We start from the raw sequence: 25,536 nt of genomic DNA, 5'->3' as shown, positions 1-25,536 counted from the left end.
GTTTTACACCATCTGCAGCACTTCAGAGGGACCAATTTGCTCTTTTACAGGTATTACTAATATTTTGCTCAGTGAGACTTTCCCAATGACCATTCGGTAATCTGGATGGTACGTAGCATCAGATCAGAGCTGGAACTGCTGGATACAGCTACTGATGATAACTAGCGTGTTAGCAGCTACCGCTTTCGAATCCCCTGACACGGTACTTCTCTCGCTCCTTGAAACAGAGAGAGAGAGAGAGCGCTGAAAGTAGCTTTGGTTGTCTGTACCTATTCCTTCGTGTGATGTTCCGATGCGTGCGGGCCAAGGTGAGCCTTTTGTGGGGATGGCCCGGGGGCTGTGGGTGATGGGCAGCGGCTGGTGAGCAGGTCACGCAGCAGGGCGGTAACTGTTCCGGTAACGGTGCCCCCTCCAACTTTCCCTGACCGCAGCGTCGCAGGCGGCTGGCGCGGGCGGCAGCAGTGGGCGCCGCGTCCCACCACGTGTTCCCGGGCTCCTGCGCTCCTGCCACAGCTGCCGCCGCCTCCGCGCTCTCTTGGCTCGCCCCAGACACACACAGGTAAGCGCCAGCTAACACACTGTTTACGTCTCGCACGACCTGGCAACCCTCAGCACAGCGCGTAGTATTTCAATTCTCACAGAAAGGAACGCTTTCTGTGTCATTAAACCAGCAGCCGTTTCTTATTAATATCGATGCAGATTTTGTTCCTGATTACCGAAAACTGAGTCAACGCATTTTCAGAATCAGTGTCCATCTCCATTCAATTTTCGAATCGGGTAGCATCCGCAGTAATTCATTCAACTTTGTACACCGGTGTGGCTTAAAGTACGTCATACCGCAGAATTCGTACAGGTGATTTTCAATGCATATTTCACGAGCCAAATCATGATTTTTAACGATCGTTTATTTACGTTATGTGTTTTGGAGCTGATCTTCTATACGAGGTTTTTACTCACAAAATCTCGCTCTTAAAACTAACAGTTATAATGAATGATTCCTACTTTATCATATTAGAATTATTGAAATTTCTTAATTAAATACGGTATGAAAAATACTTCTTATTTAAAAAAAAAATGGTTCAAATGGCTCTGAGCACTAAGGGACTAAACATCTATGGTCATCAGTCCCCTAGAACGTAGAACTACTTAAACCTAACTAACCTAAGGACATCACACACATCCATGCCCGAGGCAGGATTCGAACCTGCGACCGTGGCAGTCGCGCGGTTCCGGACTGAGCGCCTAGAACCGCTAGACCACCGCGGCCGGCTCTTATTTAAACCCCTGGTGCGACGTAAGAGAGGGCCTGAATGACTACCTGATCGGCTTAAATAAATAAAACAGTTTAACAATGAAATGAAATGCTGTGTGGCTAGCGCCTCCCGTCGGGCAGACCGGTCACCTGGTACAAGTCATTTTAGCTGACGCCACTGCGGCGACTCGCGTGTGGATGAGGATGAAGACAACACTGCACCGAGTCTGCGAGCGGAGAAAATCTCCGATCCAGCCGAGAACCGAACGCGGACCCCTCACATAGCATTCTGCCATGCTGGGCGGACAGTGTCAAAATACGCTGATCATACAATAAGGGCCTTCTCGAGCGGATGTCTTAGTCGCTGGTGAGACTGTCGGGTTGTATGGTCGTGGACCAAGAAACTTCTCTGTTCGCGACGTTCCGTCCAGAGCTGCGCTGGACGTCTCAGTGGGACTGCTTGTTCCAAGAAAGCCTAAGCGGAATGAAGAGTCCCTCTCAAGATGTCCAGCGCAGCTCTGGACGAAACGTCACGAGCGGAAGAGTTTCATAGCCCACGATCATGCAACCAGCTGACAATACACTGCCAAATTAATAACTACAATGTCACATACAGGAAAATATTTATTATTCGTGTCTTTGATGTAGGGTGCATCATAATTAATACCGAAAACTGACATGCGTGAAAGTGTATGATAAAAAAGAACCAAAGGAAGCAAAGCTTCACAATCTGACCCTGATGCGCCAATAGATATCGAACGATAGCCGTGTCATCCTCTGCCAGCGGCGTCATTGGATGCGGTATGGGAGGGGGGAGGGGGCGAAGGATCGCCACACCGCACTCCCGGCCGTTGTTGGCGTTTGGCGTTCTTGACCGTGGAGCCGCTACTTCTCAAGTAGCTCCAGGAGACTGAGTCCACCCCGTACCAGTCCTCTCACGAAGGAAGTGCAGGGATTCCAGTCCGGGTCGACCGCATAGCAGTCAGACCCGCTGATCACTGAGCTACAGAGGCAGACATAAGTGTATGATAACAGAAGCAAAAACGTGTCAGTAAACGAGGCGTTTGCCAGATAATTCTGAATGTGATGATACGAGCTGTTACTCTCTTCACTATGAAATATTGTGCTAATGAATTTGAAATGAAATTTAATTGGTCTGAAGTTTCACCCATGGATCATGGTTGGGGAATGTGGTGCATGCATGATGAGGCTCCGGGACATTTTACTGTCGATGCAAGATGACATCTAACGCAACAATATGGTCCAAGATGGTATATATAGAAGCAGGGCTTGTACCTTGTCCTCAAAGATCACGTGACCTTAGTCCTCCGGATTTTTGTCTGGAGTCGTATTTAAAGTGGAGTGTACAGCGCTTCCATTGATATGGTTGAAGAACTAGAGCAGTAAAATGTAAAGTCTTGTCGAGATTTATGAGATGATCCAGCAATGTTTCAAAGAATTCGCTACTCACTGCAGAGACATGTGTAGCACTGCATCCATATTAGAGAACGACACGTGGATCTTTTCCGTAAACAGGTATCGGCGTATGTAAATCAAAACATATGAAGTGTGGAAGCATTATTTTACTTTTCGTTGAGTTAGACCATGGGTGAAATTTGAGCACAATTAGCTGGGGCTTAGTCGAAAAGTTTACATTAGTACTAACAAGGAGACGGCACGACCATAGGGTTGGGGATTTGTCCGAAATTTTGTGTGGTGAAAGAGGACCCCCAACACCTCACGTGGTTAAAATATCAGGACGCACTACCCGGAAAATCCCGTGAAAAATCGATCCAAAGTTTCTTAGGTGCCGTATGAGTGTAAAATGTTAGTGCCTTGCCGAGCCGCCGTCTGTCCTAGATGTTTAGGGCTCGGACTCCTCCGCCACTTTTTTTTATTCTGTTTCATTTTCTTTTGTTACTCCACCAATTATTCAGAAAGTTTCCCAAACCTACATTATCTTTAACAAGTAAGTTACATTATTGAATAAAAGTTATTTTCTTTTTGTTCAACAACACAATTCATGGTGGTGGGTTTTCCATTTTCCATTGTAAAGTATATGAGGAGATTCATTGGGTTTTTAATCAGAATAACAAAGTCGATTGGGAAACATTCAATTTTTATACATATAATAATTATAAACAAGAACCGCAGTGGTAATTATCGTAAAAACAAACAAAGCAATAATTTTTGCGACATCTTGCGCAACATATAAAAGCGGATTTTTTACAATCACAGGGCGTTTGCAATAAATCTGCACAAAAACATGCCCAATTAACATTTACGAAAATATTTTGAGTTTCTGATAATTTTGAGGCAAACCAGGAATATTGAATCATGTCTCGGAATATTGGTGACTATAATTGATGGTGAATTATAGAATGAATTTTTATACAATCTTCCCGGGAATTAATTTCACGATTCTCCTGTAACAATACGCTGCAATTTTGCAAGCAACAGAATAAAAAAAGTGCTGGACGAGGATTCGAACCCGAGACCTCTGGCGTAAGGGTCCGAGCGCTAACCGTGTAGGCCAAACGGCGGCTCGGCAACAGACTAACATTTTATTATCATACGGCACCTAAGAAACTTTGGATCGATTTTTCTCGGGATTTTCCGAGTAGTGCGTCCTAATACTTTAACCATGTGAGGTATTAGGGGTCCTCTTTCACCACACACAATTTCGGACAAATCCCCAACCCCACGGTCGTGCTGTCTCCTTGTAGGACAATATTTCTTATTGAAGTCAGTTGCAGATCACAACCACACACCCGCAATTATCTCACAGACGGATCGTTTATGGATCCATGTTTAGAGAGACGTTTTTGTTTCTACGAGGGTTATTCGGGAAGTAAGGAACGATCAGTCGCGAAATGTAAACCACAGTGAAAATCCAATGAAGTTTGGCACAGGTGTGTTGGGCAGTGTCTCTAGTATGCCCGTCGATCGCATTACGTCGTTCTTTTTAGTTCTGAGCACACAGGGAGCACATAACGATACCTAGAACAATAGTGTCTCCCGCCAAGTATGAGGGCCTGGTGAGAAATTTCACCTGAAGCTATGCAGCCAACATTACATAACTGTTGTGCGTTTTCTTCAAGACAAATCTCAGCCGCATTCTGCAGGGGCAGTGAACATGCTCCTGCATCGCTTTCAATTGGAACTGTTTGATTACCCACAATACAGTCCGTAATTGTCTCCATCTGAGTTTCATCTCTGCACACATGAACCTCTGGCTATGAAGACAACATTTTGGCACAGACAACGAGCTGTAGGCCAGCGTAGAGAATTGGCGGAAAGCACTTCTATAACGAGGGTATTGGAAAGTTGCTACAACGCTACTAGAAATGTCTCAGTTGGATCGGCGACTATGGAGACAAGTAGCTGGAAGTTGTAGCTAACTGTTGCAAATGAAACAGCTTTGATTTTCACTGTGGTTTCCATTTCGCGACCTATCGTTCCTTACTTTCCGAATAGCCCTCGTAATAGCACATACTATCATTCATGCCCAGTTTCGCTATTAATTCTGGTGCAGTCTATATAACACTGATTATTTAATTAGCATGATTATTACGATGGCGTGCTGAAACATAAAGCCGTAGAATTTTTTAAGTGAAAACTCGTGAAGCTTATTAAATAAAACAAACGTTATTAATATTCTACATCTTTTTTCTTCGTGTCTACATATTTATTTCTCGACATAGCCACTCTGGCGACGAATACATGTCTCCCAACGGGAGTCGACTTTGTTGATACCGTCATTGTAGAAATTTTGATTTTTTTGATGGAGCCCCTGCTTCATCTCTGCTTGTACCGCTTCATGTCTGTCAAAGTGACGCACTGGAAGGTGTTTTTTAAGTTGTAGAAAAAGATGAAAATCGGATGGGGCTAAGCCGGAACTGTATGGAGGCATCCGATTGTTGCAGATGTCACAGCGCTCCTGTGTGGTCTGGCATTGTCATGCTGAAGGAGAGGTGCTCCATGTGCTGACACATTTTTCGAATCCGAAATTCGATTGCAGCACGCTGTTTTTTACGCACTGATATACTTACGTTACACACCGCCGTGTTACAAACTGCAAATCGGAGTTCTCAAGCCACAGAGAGCTGCACATATGTTGATACGAAGAATGAAGGTGTAGAACGTTAATAAAGTTAGTCTTATTTAAAAAGTTTCAAGGGTTTTCACACAAAAAATTCGAAGGTATTACTTTGGAGCATGCCGTCGTAGCAGATGTTTCACAGACTTACACTGCACATGCGGTTGCAGTATTACGTGCGTGGCTTGTTAGTGTCATGGTTTACACCGATTGTGTTGGGTAACTTAGGTAATTTCGCCACTTGTCGTCAGTTGTGTAATCACTGCTGTACAGTGAAATGCTGATGTTATTCTTTTATGAATGTGTCTTGTACACAATACTTATACAGGTCGGGATGACGTAGCTACACGAACGAATGTAAAACCACCGCAACATTGTTTTCGGTGATGCCGAATTTCACCCTTGAAAGTAATGTTAGTATTGATTGATTCTTCTGATGCAAATTGCCTGAAAGAAGAAAAGTTGCCGTGACAGTGAAGGTTTGAGAAAACAGTAGAATTTGCTGAAATGCAAATAGTGCTGCATGTTTTCAAGAGCAGGTTAGGAGAGTTATAGAACAATCAAACGGTCGTCCACATCTATATCTACGTATACACTTGGCAAGCGTCTTTACGGTGTGTGGTGGATGGTACTTCTGGTATCACTATCGTTTCCTCCTTTCCCGTCCCATTGAGAATGATGCGTGGGAAGAACGCCTAACGGTAAGCCACCGTATGGATTCTATGAGGAAGTGCTGAAAAGTAATGCTTTCGGATTTTTTATTGTGTTCTCAACATCGGTTGAGATAGTACATGTCACGCATATTGATCGGTCGACTTTCCCGCTACGCTGACGCAAGTGTCAACCGTCTGACGCTCCAGGGCTTCGAATTGTAGCGTGTAACGTGGCGGTGTGTAACGTAGCTATGTCGGTACGTGAGAGACCCTCAGAAAACTGAAACCATGGATTCGATAAGTTCGTCCACACAGGAAGCATCTTCTCCTTCAGCACAGTGCCGGACCACACACGAGCGCTGCGACGTCTGGAACAACTCGGCGCCTTGGGTTCACTGTTATTGACCATCCTCCATAGAGTACCCACTTGGCTCCATCCGATTTTCATCTGTTTCCAAAACTTCAAGAACTCCTTCGAGGACTTCACTCTGATAGTGATGAATCGGTGCAAGCAGAGGTGAGATTGTGACTCCATCAAGAAAGTCATTCTACAGTGACGGTATCAGCAAACTGGTATGTCATCGGGAGAAATGTGTTCGCCACTACGGTGGTTATGTTGAGAAATAAATATGTAGGCATGAATAATAAAGGTTCAGAGTGTTAATAAAGTTCGTTTTATTTAAAGGTTTTTACGAGTATTCGCCTAAAAATGTCGGAGGCATTACTTTTCAGCACGTTCTCGTAATTCCCTGTGTTTCGGATTGTGATCATTTCACGAGATGTGCATGTAAGCAAGTAATATGTTGCTTGACACTTCTTGGCCATACGATCTCGGAAGTTTAACAGTAATACTCGATACACGAAGCCTCGCATGTAGCCTCTTCAGGTGAAATTTGATGAGCATCTCCGTGATGCTCTCGGGCTTACTAAAGGAACCCCTGAGGAAACGCGCTGCTCTTCTTTGGATCATCTCTATCTCTCATATTAATTATACTTGGTAAGGCTACCAGATTAACGACGAAGACTGAAGGATCACTGGAACGAATGTTTTGTACGCCATTTCTTTTGTGGATGAACTGCATTTCTCTATGTTTCTTCCAACAAATCTCAGACCGACATTGCGTTCCCTTAGCGTTTTGTAGTCGTTCCACTTTAAGGCCCTCCATCGGTTACGCATGAATATTTTACGGTTGTTATTGTTTCCAGTGATTTATCACGTATAGTATAAGACTTAATGGTCATAAGTGACTGCCACAGCAATTCAGAATGCGGATGAACAATAAAGTCTTACCGACTTGTTAGGCGCAGCACGTTACATTTATTTACGTCGGGAGACTGCTGCCAGCTCCTTCAGCAAGTTTCGATTCTGTATATCATAAAGGCTGATTTGGACAGAAAAACGCATCACTAGGCACTGTTCTACTGTAGCTGTTGTAACACTGACATCCTGCGGTTCTCTCAGCCAGCTTTGGGGAGTATAAACTAATGACCTGCTAGTAAGGTGGAACGTATACAGGGCTAGCTAGCAAAGCCCGACAGTGAGCGAGACTTGGATGAAATTCACTGGGGTGTGATTTTTACGCGGTTTTTCACACTCATCCAAGCAAATCACGATCTCGTTCTCAATACACGCTTCTGCAATAACAAACACACGTTTGAAGGAAAAAAATAAAAATCTTGCGAAACAGTTGGTCCGACTCGTATGTTCTTTTCCTAGTGATTAATATTAACAACTAGCGAAGCGTCTATTAAAAAACAGAGCATTCTTCCATATTTACAAAACTAGCAGTTATTTAGAATCTATTCTCATTACATAGATGATTGAAATCTCTTCTGTTATAAAGACAAACGAAACCACTTCTCAATAAAAGTTTAAAAAGTAAAATGAACTGCAACTGTTGATGCTCACATGACTTACGTAAGAATGGGGATGTACCCTGTACCTCACTCAAGAAGCTGCAATCTGATCACGAGTAAGCCTGCACAGTCTTGACATTACGGCTAGACTGCCAGTCGAGCAGTTACGTTAATTTGTCGTGACATGTTGCTGTGGGCAATTTATTGCCTTTGTAACACCTTTTTAAGAAAGTGAATTTACATTTCGACACTGCCTAGCAAAAAAATTTTGAACACCCAGAAGGGGAGTAGGAAAGGAAAGGAAAATGCACGGGTTGTAAGGATATGAGATGTTATTTTAGTGACTGCAAAATCGTGTGAAATTTACAAAGAACTTAACAGCATAAGTCCACTTATCAGCATGTCGTTTCACTCCCTCTAGCCTGGATGCGTGCACTGATTCGTTTGTAACTGACTGTATCAGATCAGCTGTCCTCCATACATATAACAAATTAAAGTCACCTACCGCGTTTTTCTGTCTATACGTGAAGGCTAATGTCAAGAACTACTGGAGGGATTTTGATATGGCTTTCACTAATAGATAGACTGATTCATCAGGATGGTTTGTGTACATCACTACATATTATAGACAAGTGGATCACTAATGATGATTTTATGTCCGTCCACGGAGTTGCACTACAATAATTGTGAATTTGGTAGTTGCGATGTGGGTTCTTGCATTATGCAATTAGTACAACGAATGTTACCGAGAACAGAATATCTGCGGCATCATAGGTTCAGAAGAGGTTTTCCAACATATCCTAACTGTTGGTAAATACGAGCTACGTGCATTTACTGCATAAGTACAGTGGGTGTCGGGAATAAATACAAATTTTTGAATGACTGGTTCTATCGAGAAAACGAAAACGTTGACAAATATTGTATCATCATGTCTTATAATCTTTTCATCAGTCACGAGTGTGAAATCTTTACCACGGATAATTACGGAATGTGTAAATTTACAAGTGTCCAACACCCAGACGTCTTCATGAGGAGCTGCGAGTAATTTTGTTAGACCCCTAGATTTCATCATCGTATGCATGCCAACCAGATAGCAGATGTGAGATCTTGTTGACTATTAATACCTGAGGTCACCCGCCGTGGGTGTTAAGGCGCCGCTTCCTGGACGGGGGAATCCCCCCGGCGGATTAACGACGAGGCTCGGTGTGCCGGTCAGCTTAGATGTGGTTTCTAGGCGCTTTCCCACATCCAGTTAGGTGAATACCGTGCTAGTACCAAAGTCCCGCCTCAGACAGTTCGCAAACATTTAGAAAACTTTCGCACTCTTTCACATGAATCACACGACACGCAGCAATGGGGTTAACGATGTGTCTACAGGAAGATATCCGGCCACCGTTTACATTAACCATGCCAAATCTGTTAATAACATGCCGACCCTGCGTTGATGCGAAACAAAGGCACAAGTAAAAGAAGAATGTTAAGTCCTGAGGTCGATTCATAGAACTGACCATGGCCCTTCTTTTGTAAGTACGTTTATTTCATGCCGCCGTCGTGGGTGTTTCGTTTAAAGTAATCTCTCTCAGCGACTTCCGACTCCGGTGGATAGTTTGGTAGGCGAGTATCTTTATATCGAAAAATCCCTTCCATTTATTAATGTTTCAGAGTCTTCAATTTCAGTAAATTCCTTGTTTCGCTGAAACAGATAGTTGGATTCCGCACCTCGATACTGGCCCCAGTGTACCTGAGGTCATTGTCCAGTTCGTGTTCTAAGAGTGCCATATTGCCGGCGATTCATTGCCTTCTAGCTACAGTACAGACTGCGAGGACATGTGAGATCATTACTGACAACATAAGACAACTAATTTATTCATAAAAATTTTGAGTAGGAAAATACATCTTTAATTTGGTTGATCATCTTTCACTGTATTTCTTATTACACCGAGAAAACAGCTGAAATCAGATTATAACAACCTGTGAATTGCTTGCTATAGCTCATTTCATATTAACCAGTATTGCATAAAGAAGAAAATTTTCTAAAATCTACGAAGGCTATAGCGCAAAATTACTGAGGTAATTTTACTTCTTCGTCTTTCTCATCAGTAACGATTTGGACGCAAATGTAAAAATTCAGTTTCACCGAGAGTATGCTAAATGTATTCCATCGTTCTTCTATAGTCTGCATCTTATATGAGGGGGCATGTCGTTGATTTTGAATCTGAAAAGAAGACCACCCACAATTAAATTTGAATATATGGAAAATTTGTTTTCCAGCTATCTCAGACTTCTGCTTTCATTGTAAAGTCACACGAACTCGCATGAGTGATATTAACGAACGTCTGATAAAATTTAGTTCAAGATTCCGCTTTTTTCAAAGTTCTTAGAAATATATTTAGTGTAATATATTTTTGCAAGGACTAGATCACATTGAACACTAAAAAGAGTGCATTAAGTCAAGATTTTTTACTGTACTATCCACAGTGTCGTCTAGCATGAGCACTAAAGTCATCGTTTTACATCTTAGAGCCATTATTTAATGCTTCAGCACGCTGGCGCTGACTTAAAGTTGAATATTTGTGCGGTATTCTCGAAAATACCTGGAAACGTCATGCAGATAATTTGTAATCTTCTGGCCTTGCTGCGTAATAAATCCCTTTCATGGAGCCGGCCGTTGTGACCGAGCGGTTCTAGCCGCTTCAGTCCCGAACAGTGCTGCTGCTACGGTCGCAGGTTCGAATCCTGCCTCGGACAGGGATGTGTATGATGTCCTTAGGTTAGTCAGGTTTAAGTAGGTATAAATCTACGGGACTGATGACCTTAGATGTTCAGTCCACAGTGCTTAGAGCCATCTGAACAATTTTCTTGCCTTTCATGGACATAATAAATTTGTATAACTAGTTACGCTGGTATGAATATTATTTTTATTTTAGCTATAGGCCTATTTCAGCTACACATCCATCGTCAGGTTATTTGTAATAGAACATCTTATAAATTTTGGTACATCGGTTTATTTCATGTGAATTACTTATGAATATTATGATTTTACATACATTTTAAAGTACTGACTTCTGTGCAATATCGTTGTTTCTGTTGCTGTTTATTTGCTATTGATCGTATTTTACGTCAATGTAGCAATACTAATCAGTTTTGTAGTGTGTTCTGACTTTTCTTTTAGTAGTGATCAGAAATAAATCGCAGTCTCTAGATGACATTTAGTGACAGCGGTTGTGACAGATGATCAGTGATTTTGTTATTTTTGTTACTGTATAGCTTTCTACTGATTATATTCTTTCATTGTTATTCTAGTAGTAACCAGGTGTGTGCTATGTACTGAGATTGCATTAATAATGGTCAGAAGTAAACATAATTTCCAGTTGAAATTTCGTGACAGCAGTAACGTAATTGTCAATTAGCTGATGTAACCATGCAAAATCGCTGATCATTCGACACATTACTCTCACTAAATGTTAACTGTAGACTAAGACTTATTTATGACCACCACTAAAAGAAATGTCAGAACATACTACAAAACTGACAATTATTACTACATTAACGTAAAATATAATCAGTAGCGGATAGACAGCAACAGAAACAACAATACTGCATGGAAGTCAGGACTTCAAATACGTAATGTCATATTATTATGAAGTAACTTACATATAATACAACAAATGTATCAAAATTTATAATATATTCCATTACAGATAACCAGATGTTGGCTGTATAGCTGAAATAGGCCTGTAGTTCAAATGAAAATAATATTCATAGTAGCATAACTGGTTATACAAGTTTATTATGTTTTGTAGATATTTAAGGGATTGACCTAGAAGTCTCTACATGTCTTCGAATATAATTGCACTACTGCTCTGTAATGTATTACACAAAACTACCAGTAACGAATTACGAAATTTACTGATAAGTTAATATGTCAACAAAGTTCTAGAAGATCAATGATTGGACTGCAAGGTTCCCTCCCGCTCTTTTCGTAAAAGACGGCCCTTACTGTCTCGTCTCGAGAACTGTTCCTGCTTTTCCCTGATGCGTGTTTGTTTCAACTGCCAACAGTTTCGTATGGCTTTTTGTATCGTGATATTGTGGCATGTTGTTTTAAAACCTAACTCACTGCCAAAGCAGGTCGGCAATGTTCCCGTTTACCACCAAAATAACATAGCATCAACGCGTCGCGGTATGGATGTAGGACGAAAGGAGGGGAAGGAATGAGAGTCACCTTTTTTTGTGAAAGGAGAGCTACGTGTTTCACTTACATATGTCACTGTCGAGCTCACCAATAGAGTAAAGCTAACAACGTGAGTGAACAGAAAATCCAAACGGTAGGAAATTTATGAATTTCAGCCTCAAATTTGTCGGCTCCAAATTTTATCGCCCTAGGCGGACGGCTACCTCGCCTCTGCTGTAGAGTCGGTCTTGGAATTTCCTATTTCTAATTTGTGTTGGATAGCCATATCATATAAACAGAATGGGTGAAGAAGCTGATAACGAGGATGTAACATCAAGTGAGGAGCCGTGGTGATATTAAGATTTTAATCTTAAATACGTGTTGGTAAAAAACATAAATTTTCTGTGAAATTTTTGGCTATGTTCCATTTGTCAGATGCTCACGCTTCAACTGTCAACTGAAGAATATTTGTTAGTTTAGAAAGCAAAATTTGCAATTGAGTTGAAGCCGACTGATGACATAGTAAAACGTAAATTTCCGAAAGAAACCTTTTGAATGCTGATTAAATGATGATATTTTTGATGCTTGCCAATGCAGTCATCTGCATACTTCGATAAAATTTTGACTTTGCAGAAGGGAATCGGTGGCAAATTTATTTCGAATGTGTTAAGCAATATGAATAGGAAATCTAGCAACATGCTCGCCACGCATTTCAGTGTTGCAACATCGTGCACTGGCGGCGCGATTCTAGTTCACGCTCTCCGCATTGTTGACGACTCACTTCCGGTGAATGCTCGTAAGCACTGCGAGTTTCCTCCCATTTGTATCCCAATGCAAGCTGTTCTCTTCATTTTATTTCTGACGTTAACCTGGTTACGAGCATATTTCTCGTCAATAAAGCGTCCCCACTGAAAGTCGTCCAGTAAGACTATGTTTGTTATCTTTAGTCTCTGGAATATTTAGAGCGTCTTTCTCAGTGCATTCTGGCATCAGGATGGAACTCTATTTCAGTATTGCTTAGGTGATACCATAAAAATAAAAAAAATTGGTTTTGCACAATGTCAAAGTTATAAATGATGGGACATCTCAAAAACTGTGAATTTCTAGTTATTCAGATACCAATTTGTTGGCTCTAAGCACTATAGGACTTAACATCTGAGGTCATCAGTCCCCTACAAATTTGTAATTTTTGCTGTTATTGTTAGCACATTACGTACCAAAAATTTTTGGCTTGTGATGAGAGCGACCTGCGTCGCAAGGACTGAAAGCAGTCGCTCCGTATAGAAGAAATGACAGTACCAATTTCAGTCCGCAACTTTCCTTTTTCCTTCTTTCTCAATCTTCTTACAATAAAATTAAGTGTCATGTTTACTTAATTCAGTCATAGATGCGAAATGGTGAATAGAGTAAGAACATAGTAGTCATCAGATCCATAGAGTAACAAAACATTCACCAAGTGAACTGACGCAACGGTTAAGACTCTGGATTTGTGTTCAGGAGAAATGAAGTTCAGATCCTCGTCTGGGAATCCTGATTCAGATTTCTTTGATCTGTTGAATCACCCGTGTGAATTCTTTGAATGGCTTAACGAACAAGACTCCGACCGATATTCTTGCCAATTATTGTCCGATTTTTCTTCTGTAACCACTTCGACATCGAAGCGATCGTAGGTCCCAAACATTTCATCTATTTGATGTTCTGATATGATGCCGTGCACTGCAATACAAGTAGACGTATAAAGCTCTAAGCAACAACTGCAGAAGGCCACAGAACATATCATTATTTCAGCTAAATCGGTGATGTTGAAAAACAGAGTGGTAAAAGGAAGAAGGATGGAAGATTATGGTGTGCCATTCCGATGACGCCGTTAAAGACGAAACAAATGTCGCATAGGAGAAAGATGAGCAAGGAAATTGGCTATCTGCTTTTCAAAGGAATTATTCCGGAATTCGCTTTAATCCATTTATGATAACCGTGGAAAGCTAAATTTGGATGTCCGAGGGGGAATTTCAACCCTGCTCCTCCCGAATGCCAGTCTAATACATTTACAACTGCTCCAACTCACTACCGCACTGTATGATTTGTTTACCTCGGAAATTAGCATACTCATGTCTGATAGAGGACAACTGACGAAGTACGAAAGCGTACAGGGCAATCATTCGGCCTACTACCTGTGCAGGTAACTGCAAAAGCTACTGATTTAAACAACGCTGGCAAGGTTACATTGTGACAGCTCAGTGTGCGACAACCGAAATCACGGAAACAGAGTCTCGTCAGTCATCGACGCGAGACCGTTATTACTGGCCGTCGAAAATGGATGAAGAAAAGTGTAACCGCTTACACAGGACAGGCCTTATACAGGTCATTCCAGGAGGAATGGTCAATATTCAGGAACATTACAGGAACGATTATCCGAAGCAAAAACGTCTCGTAAACATAGGCTCTGAAATGAATACCTTCAGAGCTAGGAGCACGTTTTCATCTTCGAGACTGGGAAACAAATCTCTTGTTCCGCAGGCTCTTTGCATTCCATATTCTGAGACGTGGCAGTACGGACCAAAACAAGAAAAAATGTCCAGTAAATACGGCACAAAACTGCATACCTTAAGAGTTATAAGCACTTGTTCATCTTCGCTACTGTGAAACACATCTCCTCTACTCAACAAGGGTGCATACCTCTTAATGTATTCATTTTAGAGCCCATGTTTACTAGACTTTTTGCTTCGAATGATCGTTTTTGTTATATCCCTGAATACTGACCATTACCCTTGGGATACTCTCTATTCCTAAGAGTTATAGAAGTATTGCAAGTTGGAGACTAACCTACTCTGTTAATTGGAATGTGTGTCAGTCCGTGCCCAATTGAGAGAGCGAAGTGTAAGTTAGTGTAATACACACCAATGATTGTTGCGAATGGGACTTCACAGCGCGTGACCTGTACGTGGTTCTTGGTCGAGTCTGATACTTCGTCAGGTGTCTCTGCAGCGATCACGGAGCAACGCTAATTTTCTAACATTATTTAGCTTTGGTAACTTCGGATAACTAACTGAGAGTGGCTGAATCGAAACGGGAGAAAAAGAATTAAGACACAACTAAACGAGAAGGTATAGGGGTGGTGGGTCACATTCAGAGGCATCAAAGAATAATTAATATGCTAACGGAAAGAATTGTGGGATAAAAACTGTGGAGAGATAGCAAATTGGAACACAGCCAACGAGATACATTTCACCTACTGGGAACTCTGCACGGGGAGAGGCTAATACAGAGGGGTGGGAGTCTGGTAAACGTCGTGTGCCTCAATGACCCATACAACTGTGTAAAAATCGTATATAAATTTAAAATAGTAAATTAAAGTTATGTCGAGGATTGTACTCTAAAAGCAACAGCAGTTCTGTTTACTCTTCATCTAGGGGGCTGGGGGGGGGGGGGGGGATGGAGAGGGGGGTAGGAGGGGTTAGCTGCATTCGTCACTGTCAGTTCAAAGCTACATATAAGATGCAATTAAATAGCTGTATAACGTTATAACCTGTATAACGTTAAGGCGTTAGGATTGTGTTGAGCAAACTACTAAAAATTACTATTATTTGTGTTAATATCTCTGAATTTCATTTAAAGAAATTTTTTTTTACACATTACCACAAACTAGTTGTTCGTAAAGCGAGTCTAAACAGCTATCATTTATCCACTGTTATTGAAGTTCAGCACCCAGTGTACTTAAAAGAAGCTGAAGTCTGTAAGTTGACTCGAGAGCCCCCGTATAGCGTACTCACCACAGTAAAATCTGTAAGTCTTGAACGCTGACGCTAAAAATGGATCAAATTTCGTGAAATTAAAAAATAAATGTAAATCCCCAGGTGTGGCTAATTCACTACAAATTACAAATTTTTGATCAGTTTTCATTCGAGAAAAATTGGCAGTGTTCGTAAACCCACGAAATATTTTCAGTGTCCGAACGGTGGCTCAACGCCGAAAAATTTACAATTGCTGAAAGATCATACACCTCAGCTCTACGTTCAGTCTTAAACGCGCCCACAAACTGACGTGAATGCCACTTCGTTTATGGTACCAAACTAAAGGTCCCGTTTCAGCCTCTGGCTGGACGTATGTAGCTGCAAGATGGACTGTATTTATTTATTTGTTTAAGCACCTATTTCATCAAATCATTGACAGAGGGTAGGGCTTATTTTTTACGTAAATACGTAATTTTAAATGCGAGTTGCATTACAGTAAAAATAATTCAATACCATAAATATTTTCTGTATGTTATACAATTCAATAAAGCAGTACACCGAGCGAGGTGGCGCAGTGGTAGCACACTGGACTCGCATTCGGGAGGACGACGGTTCAATCCCGTCTCCAGCCATCCTGATTTAGGTTTTCCGTGATTTCCCTAAATCGTTTCAGGCAAATGCCGGGATGGTTCCTTTGAAAGGGCACGGCCGATTTCCTTCCCAATCCTTCCCTAACCTGAGCTTGCGCTCCGTCTCTAATGACCTCGTTGTCGACGGGACGTTAAACACTAACCTAACCTAACCTAAAGCAGTACATCATAATAAATTACAATGATAATACAGTCTGAAATACATAGTGCAATAGATACCAAAAGCAAATTTAGACACACGAAAAGAGAGGGGGATGTATTTACTACCATATATTCACTTATAGTACATTAGCATCTGTTTTGAAAATGTGTTTGTAGAGCCATTTTGTACTTTTGTGTTTGTTCTGTTGTCATGGTATGTTGGCAAAAGTATATTGTAAAACTTTTCCCAATTTACAGTGTTCCATTTAGCCTAAGAGTTGTGTTTGCATACTCACTGTGAAGATACAATTTTTGTTTGGTCTCATGTATAAATGGACTGTTTCATTTGTACACACTGTTTTTAGCCTCTGAAATATACTTTATGTTAGTAACCACTTCAAGAGTGCACAGGCATAGAAGTATCTGGAGTGTTTTAAACAAGGATCTACAACAGTTTCTGGGTGCTGTATGTTCATTTGCCCTTACCATCCTCTTTTGAGCTTTGAAGCAACTTTTTCTAATTTTTGAGTTGCCTCAAAAAATTATCCCATATCGCAGCAGTCACTCTGCTTGGCATAATAAACAGTTTATGTCTTCTTTGTTGTATATCTAGCGAGTATTGTTCTACCATTACATACTGTGCTTAGCTTCCTGTTGATGCAGTTGATGTATGTGTTTCATTTAAGTCTTTCCAGGATCCGTCTCCCTAGATATTTAGTGAAGCTCACGGTTTCTAATTGTTTATTAAAGAGATTAACAGTGGAAGATAATAGATGTTTGTTTTGTATGGTATGCAACTGCATTGCCACCATGTTCTCTGTGTTGAACCATTCTGCAGTGTGCGAAGTGCAATTTTGTATTTCATATTGTAGTTCTGCATCAGTTTTGAGTTTTATTAATACATTTGTCCGATCTGCAAATTTTACACGCTGCTGAAAATGCTAGGCAACTCTAGACCATTGATAAATATAAAAAATAACACTGGGCCAGAATAGAAACTTGGGGCCCACTGTGCATAATTTCTTTTCTTTTAGAAGGCTATATATACATAATGTTCTCTTCCTGATGTCTGATTTCTACTATGTGCTCTGCTTGTCAGGTGTGGTTTCACCCATTCGTGTGCCAACCCTACAATTCTTACATATTCCACTTCTGAAAACTGTTAAGTTGCGATGTATCATACCAAAACCTTTCGTGAGATATAGAAATATTTCTCCTTCTGGTATATAGCAGTCAAGATCTCATTCAGAAAATAAAAAATACTGTTTCTGTCGACTCGTGTGTTGTGAATCCATGACGGCCACTTAATAAAAACTATTACTCTCTATGAAAGTAATGTCTTCTGTTAAATATTTTTGCCAATATTTATAAAAACCAAATATCAGGGGTAGTGGTCTATAGTTTTGTTTTATTTGTCGTATTTCCGTTCTCAAACAGGAGCCTTACCTTCATCATTTTTAGTTTCTCTGAAAATACTCCACAACACAACGAGGAGTTGGACACATAAGTAAGGGGTTCAATCATACTTTTACATATTTTTTTAAAATGTGTAGTCATGAACATTGTGTATTCCTGAAGAAAATTTTGAATTCAGTTTCTTTATAGTATTCCTTTTCATCTGTTGGATATAAAGAGATTGTTCTTCATTTAAATAGATTTTTACTCGTCTCTGTTTCCAGTAGCTTTTTTTTTTACTGTTTTTCTATCAGGATAATTCCTATTTGTGTGGAGTATGCCTTGAATAAATCAGTTTCTGCATATGTGTCAGAATTTTTGCTACAGTTTCAAGAAGATTAATGTTACAGTACTTTGCTTATGTGCATCAAGTACTGGAGTTGCTTTGGTTTGATTGGATGTCTGATAGAGAAATCTTTTTCCCTTCAGTGAAACCTGTATGCCTGGGGTGATCTAACAAATTTTTTTTATTAATTTTTATGATTTTTTCTTTTTTATGATTGGGAAACACAGTTCAAAACTGCAATAGAACGTGCTTAATAATTTATCAAACTTGTAATTCGTGTTCCTATAGGTGTGTAGTTGCGCACATGTCTCTTCATTTCAGTAGTAAACAAATGAATTTGTGTAATGCACACTTAAATTTCTAGCAATATTTTTCTATGCTTTATTAGAATGTAGGGGGTAGTCTATTTTTATTGTTCTTATTTGTGTAATGTAATCCACAAAACGCGCTGAGAAATCATTTGCGTTATGTTTCATATGTACAGTAACAAATAATTAGTCTATTGTTGTGACTGAGATGCTTCTAACGCGTGTTGCTGTTTCAATAGTCGGTTCCACGCTAAATGTTAGATTTATGAAGGATAGATTGTAAATTTTTGTAGTAAAATATTCTTGTCGCTGTCGGGGGTCCTGTACAAACAAATTAAGGCTACATTCAAATTTAATAATGAGAATCCTGTTACTTCCAGATCTCTCACTTAAGGATTATCTTCTGGGAACGGATGGGCACAAACGTTATACCACTTTTAATATAGATTCAGATGTCACCATAACATTGTGCATCACTGCAGAAATGACTGCTTAGTATGAAGCCTGGTAGCCATACCATTCTAGTGTTTCTTCCTACAGCCAGCGTTCATTTAGACACAAAATTGAAAGGTCCTTGAGTTCATTCTATACCAGAATTTGACATTCGTCAATTTTATTTGTTAGTGAGTGCACATTGTGGGGGAACACACCGGTTCAGCGCTTGGTTCTGAAGTCTGGAGCTTGCTTAGTTTTGCTGCTCCATTCTCTTGAGTCCTTCTTGGATGCGGTGCTGAGCTGGCCTTCTCCTTATTCTGGGGAGGAGAAAAAATCTTCATCCTTCGTACAGGCTTTCTCTGGTCTTCCACTGAGTTACCAAGTGGCGGCAGATCCTTGGGTGTAGATGATAGCGTCATTTTGTTATTTTGTGAGAGTCTATGGTTGCAGGATTTACTGCACGATGATTAATCTCGAACTATACATCACTACAATTTTGTGAATTCTGTATGTTTGTAGCTAGACTAAAAAATGTTCAGACGCGTGCTTTTGAACTGACAAAAATGAGCTGAAAAAAAAAGAAGGGAGGTTAGAGTTACCGTCCCATTGACAACATTTTCATTAGCGAAGTTAAAAATGAGCTGTCACAGGAGGTTTTATGTTGAATGGTTCACGCACATTTAACAAAAATATAATCACTATGACTGTTCACTTGCATTAAGTGGTTAACAGTTCTTAAAATCATAATTTACAATAAAAGTGACACATCATCCCTGTGTAAAATTAAGTCTCTTTCGACTGGTGCAATCTGTTTCATTGTATCTGCAATACAATTTGAATTACAGCCAGCTTTGTTTGTGAACATGTTAAATGTCTGGAATTAATCTGTTAAATGACAAGAAATACACGTTATAAATGATGCGAGTGGTGTGTCCCCAAGTCTACTTGCACATCCCACATTGCTACAATTTGACGCTGTCTTATATGTCAAATTAAATCGGGTTTATACTGAATCCGCATAAAGTCGTCATTTCTGGATGAATTATGTGTGGCGTGTGTATGTCCAGATGCGTCTCGAGGAGCTGTTTAAGCTGAAACCTTGAACATTGCCGTACCATTTTTAGTTAAATTGTTCCTAATTTATAAACATTTGTCCATTAAGTATTCTTTCAACTTCATCCCTAGCAGTACCAATGTATTTTCCATACTATGTAATACCAAGGTAGAGGGAGGGGTCTCTATGCCCACCACAAAATAAATAAATAAATAAATAAATACAAATTTCGTTAACTGTTAACTTTTATAATAACACGCATTTTAAATAGGCACTGAAGTGTAATTAATGTTCAGAACCTGAAAATATCTTTTAGAGCAATATTACCCAGCACATTTTCCATAGCCAAGGGGCGATACTTTGTTCATTTATGAACACCACCACAAAATTTAAAGAAATACAAATTTCGTTAATTGTCGTTTGGTTTTTGTTCATAACACACCTTCGAAAGATCTACTGATGTGTAAGAAAGGTCCTGAACCTGAAAATATGAATATGACATTTTTGGTGAAAAGTCACATCCCTGCTAAGAGTTACATGTTTGGGTTAAGTTCTGCTGAAACATTTAGAACAATTATGGAATCTGGTAGAAGATATTATTAAAAACAAGAGCTTTTAAAAAAAATGAAATATAAAATACATGACCCAGCAGCAAAGGAAAAAAAAATTGGAGTAGGAATTACACTTCAGGGAGAAAAAGATGAAAACTCTGAGTAATAAAATGAAACACTTACAGCGGTCCTTATGATGTCATTTATTGTATGACTACCAGTTCCGGTGTTTCAGTGCACTATCTTCAGGCCTTTGCAGATGCTGAGGGGGTTAACACCATACGTATTCACAATTCGTGGCCAACATCTATAAGTGGTTACCGCAGACTACCTGGAACTGCGATGTTGTCTCTCCAACCATCAACTATAGTTTGCAGATGCTGAGGGCATTAACGCCATCCGTATACACGATGCATCAGTGGCCAACATCTATAACCAGCTACTGCAGACTACCTGTAACTGCGATGTTGTCTCTCCAAACATCAACTATAGTTAAAGATACTGGCCACTGATGCATTGTGTATACGCCCCCTCAGCATCTGCTAAGGCCTGAAGATGGTGCAGTGAAGCACCGAAACTGGTAGCCACACAATAAATGACATCGTAAGGACGGCTGTAGGTGTTTCATTTTATTAGATAAGTGAACGGCCGAAGTCTCCCAGACCTCCAATCACAAGGATGGACATACAAGAACTCTGAGGTTTTTCTGATGACATTGTAATTTTGTTAGCGATAGCAAAGGACTTGGAAGAGCAATTGAACGGAATGGTCAGTATCTTGAAAGGAGGATATAAGATGAATATCAACAAAAGCTTCAACGGAGAAACAACACAACCAACCAGTTGCAAGTAATTGTTTATACATTTACCCAGGTTTCGACACCTCTAAGGGCGTCTTCGTCTGAATGAAAATTTGAAAGCCCTATAAAATAATACATAGGAAAATAAGTTTGACAGAAACATCGACCAAGATGAAAAATGTTATGACATATAAGGGTTACTCATGTAAGGCTACATTGCGAGAAGGCAACAGTTAAAGTTTATAGCAGGTTGCTCAAGTCAAATATAAAAAATTAAAAACGTTCCAGCCTCTGGTATGTATTCCTTGCGATGAACAACGTCAGACTGAGCGGCCCAGTGGCTTACATCGCTGCGAGGGAAACAAGACACAAGTTGCGCCACCTATCGAGCGCGGACAGTGAATTATGCCCATTTGAGGCATTATAACAGAAATAATCGAATTAAACAACAGTTAATTATAAAGACAAAATTCAAAGGATAAGAGCTTAATGTATTTTTGAAAATACAAAGTAGTCAAGTAAATGAAGTACAACTAAGAGCCATCTATTAGTCTTTACTGAAATCCCCGTTACATAAAGTACAGGGTATTGTAGAATATCTACACAAAGAGCTGCACAGTCCAATAACATCTGCATGAAGGAAACTTCAGTAGTACACATCTATATGAGACTTGAATAAAAAGATGCTTCGGAACTAGAGGCAGGAAACCATACTGAAAAAAAAGCAACAAAAGCAAACCAAGCGTAATGGAATGTAGTAGAACTAAATTAGGCGAAGCTGAGGGAATTATGTTTGGAAACGAGACACTTAAAGTAATAGATGAGTTTTGTTATTCGAATAGCAAAATAACTGATGATGATTGAAGTAGAGAGGATATAAAATTTAGAGTAACAGGGGCAAGAAAGCGTTTCTAAAAAGAGAAATTCGTTAACATCCAATGTAGATTTATACCAAGATGAATATAGATTTATATGAAGACATGCCGAAAGAACAAATACCATCTTCATATAGTTAAGGCTAACCAGCCATTGACCTTCTTCTTCTTCTGTGCCGATGCACACATATTGCTTGAACTCTTATGGGACTCGGTAACATTGTCTGCCGCGAGTAATGAGTGTAATGGGCACGGGCAATACGAATGTAGTGTGTTGACATTAAGTTGGGAATGTGTCTCTCACGGGGAGCGTGCAAGGGATAAATCCCTGCAGTCGCACTGTCCTCTGTGCCCTCGGTGGCTCAGATGGATAGAGCGTTTTCCATATTGTCAGGAGATCCCGGGTTCGAGTCCCGGTTGGGTCACACTTTTTCAATTGTCCCCGTTGATGTATATCAACCCCTGTCGACAGCGTAGGATCTTGATTTAATTATCATTTCAATATAGATTTAAGTGTTAGAAGGTTTTTCTCTGGACGTGTTAGTATGGAGTGTACCCATGTACTGTATGTAAGTGGAACGTGACCGATAAACAGTTTCGACATGAAGAGGACAGAAATTTCTGAAATGTGGTGCTACAGAATGCTGAAGATTAGTTGGGTAGATCACGTAATTAATGAGGAGATACTGAATGGAACTGAGGAGAAAAAAAATTTATGGCGCAGTCTGACTGGAAGAAGGGATCGGTTGGTAGGACACACTCTACGACATCAAAGGAATACTAATTTAGTGTTGGAGGGAAGTGTGAGGGGTAAAAATCTTAGAGGATGACCTAGAGATGAATACAGTAAGTAAAGTTCTATGTACTGACTTGCAGAAAATCCTAAGAAATTTTGGTCTTATGTCAAAGCGGTAGGTGGATCAAAACAAAATGTCCAGACACTGCGTGACCAAAATGGTACTGAAACAGAGGATGACAGACTAAAGGCCGAAATACTAAATGTCTTTTTCCAAAGCTGTTTCACAGAAGAAGACTGCACTGTAGTTCCTTCTCTAGATTGTCGCACAGATGACAAAATGGTAGATATCGAAATAGATGACAGAGGGATAGAAAAACAATTAAAAATGCTCAAAAGAGGAAAGGCCGCTGGACCTGATGGGATAACAGTTCGATTTTACACAGAGTACGCGAAGGAACTTGCCCTCCTTCTTGTAGGGGTGTACCGTAGGTCTCTAGAAGAGCGTAGCGTTCCAAAGGATTGAAAAAGGGCACAGGTCATCCCCGTTTTCAAGAAGGGTCGTCAAACAGATGTGCAGAACTGTAGACCTATATCTCTCACGTCGATCAGTTGTAGAATTTTGGAACACGTATTATGTTCGAGTTTAATGACTTTTCTGGAGACTAGAAATCTACCCTGTAGGAATCAGCATGGGTTTCGAAAAAGACGATCGTGTGAAACCCAGCTCGCGCTATTCGTCCACGAGACTCAGAGGGCCATAGACACGGGTTCCCAGGTAGATGCCGTGTTTCTTGACTTCCGCAAGGTGTTTGATACAGTTCCCCACAGTCGTTTAATGAACAAAGTAAGAGCATATGGACTATCAGACCAATTGTGTGATTGGATTGAAGAGTTCCTAGATAACAGAACGCAGCATATCATTCTCAATGGAGAGAAGTCTTCCGAAGTAAGAGTGATTTCAGGTGTGCCGCAGGGGAGTGTCGTAGGACCGTTGCTATTCACAATATACATAAATGACCGTGTGGATAACATCGGAAGTTCACTGAGGCTTTTTGTCGATGATTCTGTAGTACATCGAAAGGTTGTAACAATGGAAAATTGTACTGAAATGCAGGAGGATCTGCAAGGAATTGACGCATGGTGCAGGGAAGGTCAACTGAATCTCAATGTAGACAAGTGTAATGTGCTGCGTATACATAGAAAGAAATATCCTTTATCATTTAGCTACAAAATAGCAGGTCAGCAACCGGAAGCAGTTAATTCCATAAATTATCTGGGAGTAGACATTAGAAGTGATTTAAAATGGAATGACCATAAAAAGTTGATGGTCGGTAAAGCAGATGCCAGATTGAGATTCATTGGAAGAATCCTAAGGAAATGCAATCCGAAAACAAAGGAAGCAGGTTACAGTACACTTGTTCGCCCACTGCTTGAATACTGCTCACCGGTGTGGGATCCGTACCGGATAGGGTTGATAGAAGAGATAGAGAAGATCCAACGGAGAGCAGCGCGCTTCGTTACAGGATCATTTAGTAATCACGAAAGCGTTACGGAGTTGATAGATAAACTCCAGTGGAAGAATCTGCAAGAGAGACACTCAGTAGCTCGGTACGGGCTTTTGTTGAAGTTTCGGGAACGTACCTTCACCGAGGAGTCAAGCAGCATATTGCTCCTATTGCTCCCTCCTACGTATATCTCGCGAAGAGACCATGAGAATAAAATCAGAGAAATTAGAGCCCACACAGAGGCATACCGACAATCTTTCTTTCCACGAAGAATACGAGACTGGAATAGAAGGGAGAACCGATAGAGGTACTCAAAGTACCCTCCGCCATACACCATCAGGTGGCTTGCGGAGTATGGATGTAGATGTAGATGTAGATTTAGATGACTGTACGTTGCAGTAGTTATTCGGAGATGAAGAGGCTTGCACGGAACAGATTAGCCTGAAGCGCTGCATCAAACAAGTCTTCAGACTGAAGGCCACAACGGCAACAATAACAGCAGAGTACATAGCTAGGTAACAATATGTTCAAAATGTGGTCACAAAATACCTGCACCGCCTACCCCACTGGTACTGCGAGGGTTAATTTGTTTACTTGTATTTACTCCACGTACATATGACAATGAATTATCCATTGCAACAAGCTCTTTAATATGAGATGTCGTGTGTTGCAGTAACTCGGTTGGTGCCTATAGTATCCGTATGTATTAAAAATACAATAGCCCAGCTGCCATCTTTCTTAGTGGGAGCTCCCCAAGCCTGTGGAACTCGACTTCAGGCGGCTAGCCAAGCCCTTTTGACAGAGTCGCTTGAGTTGGCGGTCATACACTGACACTATGACACGCCCACGCCCGACTCAGGGGCTAGCATTCCGTGTGAAATGTCATAGTCGGCAACTCTAACGTAAGGCGAATAATGATACGCTTTAAGCAAATGGTAGTAACGGATTTTGACATGGCTCATACTCTGCAGC

General features: G+C 40.6%; 1 protein-coding gene across 1 annotated transcript in view; it reads left to right on the top strand.

The window, feature by feature from the left end:
• Positions 1-480: 480 nt before the first annotated feature.
• LOC126471570 (serine proteinase stubble-like) overlaps positions 481-25,536 on the top strand; it is a 368,010-nt gene continuing 342,954 nt past the window's right edge. Inside the window, exon 1 of the mRNA XM_050099795.1 lies at positions 481-559. The gene's annotated coding sequence lies outside the window, so the exon portion shown is untranslated. The remainder of the gene's footprint in view (positions 560-25,536) is intronic.

This window comes from Schistocerca serialis, chromosome 3 (genome assembly GCF_023864345.2).
Source record: "Schistocerca serialis cubense isolate TAMUIC-IGC-003099 chromosome 3, iqSchSeri2.2, whole genome shotgun sequence".
Lineage (NCBI taxonomy): Eukaryota > Metazoa > Arthropoda > Insecta > Orthoptera > Acrididae > Schistocerca > Schistocerca serialis.
The sequence above is the reverse complement of the archived record's forward strand: the minus strand, read 5'-3'. Positions and strand labels throughout refer to the sequence as shown.